The sequence below is a fragment of the Manis javanica genome, chromosome 18 (assembly GCF_040802235.1).
Source record: "Manis javanica isolate MJ-LG chromosome 18, MJ_LKY, whole genome shotgun sequence".
Taxonomy (NCBI): domain Eukaryota; kingdom Metazoa; phylum Chordata; class Mammalia; order Pholidota; family Manidae; genus Manis; species Manis javanica.
Genome location: NC_133173.1, coordinates 24,381,164 through 24,391,836, shown reverse-complemented (window position 1 = coordinate 24,391,836; position 10,673 = coordinate 24,381,164). Strand labels below are relative to the sequence as shown.

Sequence of the window (10,673 nt, the reverse complement as noted above, 5' to 3'; positions counted from 1 at the left end):
ATAAATACTAAAAAGAAAACAAAAACACATGGAGGCTTAACAACATGCTCCTAAATAATCAATGGATCAACGAAAAAATTAAATAGAGATCAAGGAATATATGGAAACAAATGAAAAAAACCACACAAAGCCCCAACTTCGGTGGGATGCAGTGAAAGCAGTATTCAGAGGAAAGTATATAGCGATCCAGGCACACTTGAAGAAGGAAGAACAATCCCAAATGACTAGTCTAACATCAAAATTATCGAAACTGGAAAAAGAAGAACAAATGAGACCTAAAGTCAGCAGAAGGAGGGGCATAATAAAGATCAGAGGAGAAATAAACAAAATTGAGAAGAATAAAATAGAAAAAAACTGAAACCAAGAGCTGGTTCTTTGAGAAAATAAACAAAATAGATAAGCCTCTAGCCAAACTTATTAAGAGAAAAAGAGAATCAACAACATCAACAGAATCAGAAATGAGAATGGAAAAATCACGACAGACTCCACAGAAATACAAAGAATTATTAAAGACTACTATGAAAACCAATATGACAACAAGCTGGAAAACCTAGAAGAAATGGACAACTTCCTAGAAAAATACAACCTTCCAAGGCTGTCCAAGGAAGAAACACAAAAGTTAAACAAACCAATTACGAGCAAAGAAATTGAAATGGTAATCAAAAAACTACCCAGGAACAAAAAACCCAGGTCAGACGGACTTACATGGGAATTTTATCAGACACACAGAGAAGACATAATATCCATTCTTTTTAAAGTTTTCCAAAAAATAGAAGAGGAGGGAATACTCCCAAACTCATTGTATGAAGCCAACATCACCCCAATACCAAAACCAGGCAACGACCCAACCAAAAACAAAATTACAGACTAATATTGCTGATCAATATAGATGCAAAAATACTCAATAAAATATTAACAAACCGAATTCAAAAATATATCAAAAGGATGATACACCATGACCAAGTGGGCTTCATCCCAGGGATGCAAGGATGGTACAATATTCTAAAATCCATCAACATCATCCACCACATCAACAAAAAGAAAGGCAAAACCACATGATCATCTCCATAGATGCTAAAAAAGCATTTGAAAAATTCAACATCCATTCATGATAAAAACTCTCAGGAAAATGGGTATAGAGGGCAAGTACCACAGCATAATAAAGGCCATACATGAGAAACCCATAGTCAACATCATACTGAACAATGAGAAGATGAAAGCTTTTCCTCTGAGATAGGGAACAAGACAGGAATGCGCACTATCCCACTGTTGTTTAACATAGTACTGGAGGTCCTAGCCATGACAATCACACAAAACAAAGAAATGCAAGGAGTCCAGATTGGTAAAGAAGAAGTTAAACTGTCACTATTTGCAGATGACATGATATTGTACATTAAAAACTCTAAAGGTTCCACTCCAAAATGACTAGAACTGATACTGGAATACAGCAAAGTTGCAGGATACAAAATTAACACACAGAAATCTGTGGCTTTCCTATACACTAACAATGAATCAATAGAAAGAGAAATCAGGAAAACAACTCCATTCACAATTGCATAAAAAAGAATAAAATACCTAGGAATAAACCTAACCAACGAAGTGAAATACCTATACCCTGAAAACTACAAGTCACTCTTAAGAGAAATTAAAGGGGACACTAAAAAATGGAAACGCATCCCATGCTCATGGTTAGGAAGAATTAATATCGTCAAAATGGCCATCCTGCCCAAAGCAATATACAGATTTGATGCAATCCCTATCAAATTACCAGCAACATTCTTCAATGAACTGGAACACATAGTTCAAAAATTCATATGGAAACACCAAAGACCCCGAATACACAAAGCAATCCTGAGAAAGAAGAATAAAGTAAGGGGGATCTCACTCCCCAACTTCAAGCTCTACTACAAAGCCATAGTAATCAAGACAATCTGGTACTGGCGCAAAAACAGAGACACAGACCTGTGGAACAGATTAGAGACTCCAGACATTAACCCAAACTTATATGGTCAATTAATATTTGATAAAGGAGCCATGGACATACAATGGGGAAATGACAGTCTCTTCAACAGATCGTGCTGGCTGAAGTGGACAGCTACATGTAGACGAATGAAACTGGCCAATTGTATAACCCCATACACAAAAGTAAATTCAAAATGTATCAAAGACTTGAATGTAAGTCATGAAACCATAAAGCTCTTAGAAAAAAACATAGGCAAAAACCTCTTAGACATAAACATGAGTGACCTCTTCTTGAACATATCTCCCTGGGCAAGGAAAACAAAAGCAAAAATGAACAAGTGGGACTACACCAAGCTGAAAAGCTTCTGTACAGCAAAAGACACCATCAATAGAACAAAAAGTTACCCTACAGTATGGGAGAATATATTTGTAAATGGCAGATCCGATAAAGGCTTGACATCCAAAATATATAAAGAGCTCACCCAACTCAACAAACAATGAACAAATAATCCAATTTAAAATGGGCAGAGGAACTGAACAGTTCTCCAAAAAAGAAATACAGATGGCCATCAGACACATAAAAAGATGCTCCACATAGCTAATTATCTGAGAAATGCAAATTAAAACCACAATGAGATATCACCTCACACCAGTAAGGATGGCTATCATCCAAAAGATAAACAACAACAAATGTTGGCGTGGTTGTGGAGAAAGGGGAACCGTCCTACACCGCTGGTGGGAATGTAAATTAATTAAACCATTGTGGAAAGCCGTATGGAGATTCCTCAAAATGCTCAAAATAGACTACCATTTGACCCAGGAATTCCACTTCTAGGAATTTACCCTAAGGATGCAGCACTCCAGTTTGAAAAAGACAGATGCACCCCTATGTTTATCGGAGCACTATTTACAATAGCCAAGAAATGGAAGCAACCTAAGTGTCCATCAGTAGATGAATGGCTAAAGAAGATGTGGTACATATACACAATGGAACATTATTCAGCCATAAGAAGAAAACAAATCCTAACATTTGCAACAACATGGATGGAGCTAGAGGGTACTATGCTCAGTGAAATAAACCAAGTGGAGAAAGAGAAATACCAAATGATTTCACTCACCTGTGGAGTATAAGAACAAAGGAAAAACTGAAGGAACAAATCAGCAGCAGAATCACAGAACACAAGAATGGACTAACAGTTACCAAAGGGAAAGGGACTGGGGAGGATGGGTGGGTAGGAAGGGTAAGGGGGGGAGAAGAAAGGGGTTATTATGATTAGCATGCATAATGTGAGGGTGGGAGAAAGGGGAGGGGTGTACAACACAGAAAACAAGTAGTGATTCTAAACATTTTGCTATGCTGATGGACAGTGACTATAAAGGGGTTTGTGGGGGGGACCTGGTATAGGTGAGAGCTGCAGGTGTAGATGCACTCATCCCACCGGTTCCTGGACTTGCCATGGGAATGAAGAAGGAGATATCTAAGCTGGATCTATGCTGTTGGAACTCAACCAAGAATTAGGAGAAGTGCAAATTGTAGCGCTCCAAAATCTTACAACTACAGACTATCTACTGTTAAAAGAACATATGGGATGTGAACAGTCTCCAGGAATGGGCTGTTTTAATTTGTCTAATTTCTCTCAGACTGTTCAAGTACAGTTGGACAATATCCACCATATCATAGATAAGTTTTCACAAATGCCTAAGGTTCCTAACTGGTTTTCTTGGTTTCACTAGAGAAGGCTGGAGTGACTGTATTAATGTGAGAGATAGTTAATTTTAGAGCATAGAACATTCCTTAAGAAAGAAGGTGATGTTTTGAAATAAAATACTCAATTTACAAAAAAGACATGAACATCCCACATGTATATGCACATTACAGGATTGAAACTTCAGTAAGTAAAACACTGATGAAAATGAATGAGAAATAGATGAATCCACGATTACAGAGGAAGTGTTAGAATTTCAGTCTCAGTAACTGTTAGAACAAGTATGCCTCTAATATATAGGACTATAGAAGAATTTGGCAAGACTCCTAGCCAATGTGACCTCACTGGTATTGATGAATGCTCCACCCAGAAACAAAAGTACACACATTCTTTTCAAGTGTGCAAGGAACACTTACCAAGAAAGGCCACATGCATGGCCCTAAACAAGTCTGAAAATAGTTTTGAAAATTTGGTTAATATGAGAGGTGTTCTCTGATTAAAATTAAGTTAAGCTAGAAAACAGTAACAGAAAGATATCTAGAATATACCAGATAATCGACACTTAAATCACATACTTCTAAATAACTCATAGGCCAAAGGGGAAATCGCAAAGGAAATTGTAATGATCTTAAACTTATAAAAATGTAAACATGGCATATCAAATTATTCTGGGGATATATCTAAGGCAGTGTTTCGAAGGGAATTTATAGGATTAAATGGTTGTAGTACAAAAGAAGAAACCTAACTTTATAGGCAAAAGATAGGAAAAAAAGGATATACATACACACAGATATACATATATTTTTGTGTTTATTTGTTATATATTATTTTATAGATTTTTATGTATAAATGAAATAGTGAAGAGAAAATCATAAGAAAATGAAAAAAATTAAAAAGAATTCTATTGAAAAATTAATAAAGTTGATAAATCTCTAGTGAGACTGATCAAGACAAAAGAGAGACACTGTCAATATTAGGCAATAAAGAGCAATCTACATATACTATCAAGGAAATATCATGAGCAAGTTTATGTTAATAAAGCCAACTAATTAGATGGGTGTATTATTTGAATGACATACTTTCAAAGCTCACTCAAGAATAAACCAACACGAATATCACTATATCTATTAAAAACATAGATTTTATAGTTAAAAACATTTTACAAATAAATTTCCCAGTGCAGATTACTTCACAGGTGAATTTTAACAAACATTTGAGGGGAAAATGGTATCAATTCTGCATACTTTTTCCTATGGACTGAATGTTTGTGTCCTCTCAAAACTCCCATGTTGGAGCTTCAACCCCAATGTGGCTGTATTTACACTTAGGTCCTTTATGCAGGCAATTAAGGGTAAATGGGGTGCCCTCTCTCTCTCCACTATGTGAGACACCTGTTAAAGTGTCCCAGTATACAAACCAAAAGGATAGAGTTCTCACCAAGAGCTGAATAGGCTGAGACCTTGATCTGGGACTGCTAGCCTCCAAAACTATGAGAAAATGAATTGCTCTTAAGACCTTTTTAAGAAAATGAAAGTCAAGCTACCCAGTGGGAGAACATATGACTAAAACATGTATTCGACAACTAAGTGTACCAAGGTAAAAGAATTCTTAAAGCTTAATAGTAATATTTAAAAATTTAATTTATAAAGTGGGTAAACTATTTCAGTAGACACTTCTACAGAGAAATTTACAAATTTTAATTAAATGAAAAGATTGCTCAAATTAGGGCAATGCTAGTGAAAACCAGTGAGAGCCCATTACATACACTGCAAAATGACATCAAAAGTCTGACATTTCTTAGCATTGGTGATATTGTAAATCAATTGGAATTCTCATACATTGCTTATAAACATGTAAAGTGGTTCAGCTACTTTGGTAACTTTTTCAAAAACTTAAGCAAAAATTTAAAATACCCAGTAACAACACTGCTACTGCCACTCGCATCTCTTGAAGAGAAACTCGTCTACATTCAGAACAACTATCATAAGAGCTTTATTAATAATAACCGAAAGTTTCATAAACTGGTGAACAGAAAAACAAATTGTGCTCTGTCAATATAGTGGTATAGCACTCATCAATTCCATGTAACTGATACATGTAACAACACGGAAAAATCTAAAAGACATTATGATAAGTGAAAGTAACCAGACACAAAAGACTACATAGTGAATGATTCCACTTTATGTGAGTTTCTAGAAAAGGGAAAGTAATTTGGCAAAAAGTGTATCAGTTTACCTGTGGCTAGGTCTAAGGGCCTGGGTAAGAAATTTAGTGAAAAATGTCACAAGGAAACTTGTTGAGATTGTGGAAATGTTCTATTTGGTGATTGTTGTTTTACAACTATATGCTTTTCCAAAAGTCATCAAACAGTACATTTAAATGGTGAAACTTATTGAATAGAATTTTACTTTACAAAACTGATTTTTAAAGAGATAACTGTAATATGAGAAGTGCAAAGTAATGGGTATTAAAATCTATGGTAAGGAAGTTAAGAAAAGCTTTTCATTTAATGCTTAAAATCTTGAAAACACAATGATATGCTTTCTACATTTTACATTTCACAGTAGCCACATTTTAATACTTAATTGCTACATGCTTTTCTGTCCACTGCATTGAACAGCACAGATATAGATCATTTCTATTGACACAGAAGGTTTCCTTTAAACAAACACTACTAAGCCAAAAATAAGATAAATGGAATCAATACAAAATAATTAATTTAAAAAGCCTGTAAAAATCAGACAAAACTTAAGGCCAGAGGTTATCAGGTTAGATAAAATAGATAATGTATGATTTTCACAAATCTTGGACCGATTGTTGGCTTTAAGCATTTTCATCTACAAGGGAGCCAATTAAGAAAAGATGATGACTTTTTATGGCTGAATATTCTCAATCATAATATCAGTTGGTCACATGGATAGCACTACAGCACGGAGAATACAGCCAATGAATCTGTAACATCTTTCTATGGCTACAGAGAGTAACCTCATGGAGGGAGTGAGGATTTAGTAATATGGGTAACTGTTAAACTACTGTGTTGTATATTTGAAACCAATATAATATTGTTTATCAATGATACTTCATAAATTTAAAAAAAAATAAGGTGGGGACTTTATTTGAACAAACATAAGCCAGTGTTTCTGTGGGAAAATAGTGTGGTGAGAGAAATTGAGTACATAGGGAAAGAAGAAGAGAGAAGGGGAAATCTACAAATAAGAAAAAAGAAAAAGAATAGAACAGAAGGAATGAGAGTTAGATGGGAATAAAGAAAAGCAGGTGAAAATGACAAAGTAGAACAGAAAAACAGAAGGGTGGGAGGGCAGGACTGGAAGGGACAGAAAGTCAGGATCTATTCACAATTTCCAACTTCATCTTCTGTGTTCAAATATGTATTTATTCAATTACACTTTCAACAAATATTTATTAAACACCTACGATGTGTCAGACACAGTTGAATGTACAGACAATACATCAGCAAATGAGTAAAACTTCAAGTAGGGATTGTATTTTAGTGAGATGAAAAAGTCTGCCTTCAATTTAAGTAATTTTTGGAAAATGTTCAAAACTTATCTGCTGACCTAGAAGCAGTAGCTACTTTTTGGGGATAGTAGCTACATCATCCCCCAAATTTAGCCACATTTATGCATGCACACACACACACACACACACACACACACACACACACACACACACACTCTCTCATGCACACAGCATCAGTGTTAAAGTACTAGAGGCAGGTAGCCAAAGGCAAGAGTGTGGTAGGAGCTGTGCAGCAATCGCCCAAGTCAGTTCTGAAGAGATTCAAGTTAGGTCTGAAGGGATTCTAGAAGCTTTTTAATTACTCGCGGCCCCATTTTCTCTGGGTCCATTTCCTTTGCAAAGCACGTTCTTCTTGGGGGCTGCCTTTACTTAGTTCCTCAGAGAGTCGATGAAGGGGTTGAGAAGTGGGATGAGGACAGGGTAGAGCACAGACACTGCTTTATTGGAATTGTAGACATACATAAGCTTGGGGCAGATATAGGTGACAAGGGTCATGGAGTAGAAGAGAATAACAGCTGTCAGGTGAGAGGCAAAGGTGGAAAACGCTTTTTGTTGGCCCTGAGAAGAAGGGATACTGAGGATGGCGGTGAGAATGGTGCTGTAAGATGCCACCACTGCACAGAGGGGGTGGACAGTGACTGTGAGGGCCAAGAGGAAGTGCACTAGCTCGGCCTGTGCAGAGTCCTCACAGGAGACACTAAAGAGTGGTGCGATATCATGGAGGTGTTGATTGATATGAGGCTTGCCAAGGCAGTGGAGTCAGGCTATGGAAACCATCTTCACGGCGGCAGTCACAAGTCCACAGAACCACCATCCCCCGGCCAGAGCACCATAAAGCAGTTGGCCATGATAACTGGGTAGCTTAGTGGATTACAAATGCCTACATAGTGGTCAAAGGCCACGACAGCCAGGAGAATGTACTCAGTGCATACAAAGGTCACAAAAAAGTAAAGTTGAGTCATGCAGCCATTGAATAAAATGGTCCTGGAATGGCTGAGGAAGTCTACCTGCACCTTGGGGCTGATGACTGTGATGTACCACATCTCCAGGAAAGAGAGGTTTCTCAGGAATAAGGACAAGTCTTGTGCAACTTTCCATCACCGTGAATGCCAAGGATGGTAAGAAAGTTCTCTATTAGGGTCAGTAGGTAGATCACCAGGAAAACAAAGAAGAGGAACAGCTGGAAGCCTGGCCATTTTGGAAATCCCAGAAGAATGAAATGTGTCATCACCATATGGTTGTAGACCACCAGAACCTTGGTGATCATAACTGGCTGTGGGCCCAGACAAAATCAGTTCTTTCCACACCCGAAGAAGGAACCTATGTTTACTGACATTGATGAGCCCACCACCAGCAAACTCACCATGAGAAGCTATCCTGCCTTTCTTTCTTTACTTCCTTTGATACTATGATTGAAACAAAAGTTTTGAGCAAAAATATGCTTTGGGGGGTTTATATATATATTTTTTTTTTCAAATTATTTATCCTAAGTCATGCAGAAGTGCAATTGGAACCTCCTGACTCCCAGTTCTTTGCCGATACAACACTCCTGGGCACGAGAGGATGGCCTTCATGCCGTCCTTTCACAATAGGCCAGATCCCCACCTACGGCATGTGGAAAGGGGGCAGGAGATTCAATAGCTCATTCTCCATGAGCAGTCACATGACCCCTCTAATCTGTGAAATGGAGAATATTTTTTTAAACTGATTTAACCAGTTTATAAAGCTTCAATGAAGCAATGTAAGCAAACACACAGGACTCATAGCAAATTTGGTATGAATACTCAGCAGCTTTTAAGAGAACAAAATTGAATGGATAACATAAAAGGTAATGTTTCCTCTGATCCAACCCACTGTATACAGATCAAGAGTTTTTAAACAGTTCTACTTTAGCTAAGTGAACATATTACATAAGCTTTCAGAATATTAGTTTTATTATTTCTAAGATGGATGTTTATAACTACATTACATTTTCTGAACTTCTAATGAACTGTAGAGTTTAATTTAGGTTCCTGTAGATATTTGCTGTTATTTTATGATAATACAGTAATAATACCTGCAAACTCTGCCCAAAAAAATTGTTAATGAGAAAGGGGGAAAGGACTGTAGGACCTTCCAAGGGTATGAGATTAAAGAACTATGACTTGTTTGAAAGAAACATCCGAAAAAAATGAAAAACCAGGATACTTTCTGCCATTAGGTCCCATCTGAATTTCTATCCAGTGATTCGGCAAAGTGTATGCCTCTTAGACTGGGATGAGAATCACTACAAAACCTACTGGTTACTAAATGCCTTACCATTTCAAGCCTTTCTCTGTGTCCTACAGCTTGATTTCTCTTTTCTACTCTTCTCCATAGACAGTCACTGTTGTTCTCATTTCTCAACAGCCTTCCTTGTTTTTTGGCATAAATATGTGGGACAATTGGGGAAGACTATGATTTTTCCATGACAAAATGATAATGGAATAAAAGACCTGGAAAACTACTTCCCGCCCCAGCCATTTCTCTCTTCCTGCCTAGATGTCAGTTTTAGGATCTTAAAGGACAGAATAGTCAACTCTTAACACACAAACACACACTCAGCCCAAAACATGTCCTTAATCACCACAGTCTAGGATTCTCTAGAGAGTGGGATATTGGCACTTATAAAAAAGACAAGGGCTATGAATCTTCCCTACCTTTTCTCTTGGTCTGCTTCTTTTTTTGTTAATCAATCAATCAATCAATTTTGGTGTCATTAATATACAATCACATGAACAACATTGTGGTTACTAGATTCCCCCCAATATCAAGTCCCCACCACATACCCCATTACAGTCACTGTCCATCAGCATAGTAAGATGCTACAGAATCATTACTTGTCTTCTCTGTGTATACTGCCTTTCCTTGTCCCCACCACTACATTATGTGTGCGAATCATAATGCCGCTTTTTACCCCTTATCCCTCCTTCCCACCCATCCTCACCAGTCCCTTTCCCTTTGGTAACTGTTAGTCCTTTCTTGGGTATGTGAGTCTGCTGCTGTTTCATTATTTCAGTTTTTGCATTGTTCTTATACTCCACAGAGGAGTGAAATCATTTGATACTTGTCTTTCTCTGCCTGGCTTATTTCACTGAGTATAATACCCTCCAGCTCCATCCATGTTGTTGCAAATGGTAGGATTGGTTTTCTTCTTATGGCTGAATGATATTCCATTGTGTATATGTACCACATCTTCTTTATCCATTCATCTACTGATGGACACTTAGGATCTTCCATTTCTTGGCTATTGTAAATAGTGCTGTGATAAACATAGGGGTGCATATGTCTCTTTCAAACAGGGCTCCTGCGTTCTTAGGGTAAATTCCTAGGAGTGGAAATCCTGGGTCAAATGGTATTTCTATTTTAAGTTTTTTGAGGAACCTCCATACTGCTTTCCACAATGGTTGAACTAATTTACATTCCCACCAGCAGTGTAGGAGGCTT

At 37.3% G+C, this 10,673-nt stretch overlaps 1 pseudogene; it reads right to left on the bottom strand.

The window, feature by feature from the left end:
- Positions 1 to 7,502: 7,502 nt before the first annotated feature.
- Positions 7,503 to 8,475, bottom strand: LOC108399105 (olfactory receptor 6Y1-like; annotated as a pseudogene).
- Positions 8,476 to 10,673: the final 2,198 nt, after the last annotated feature.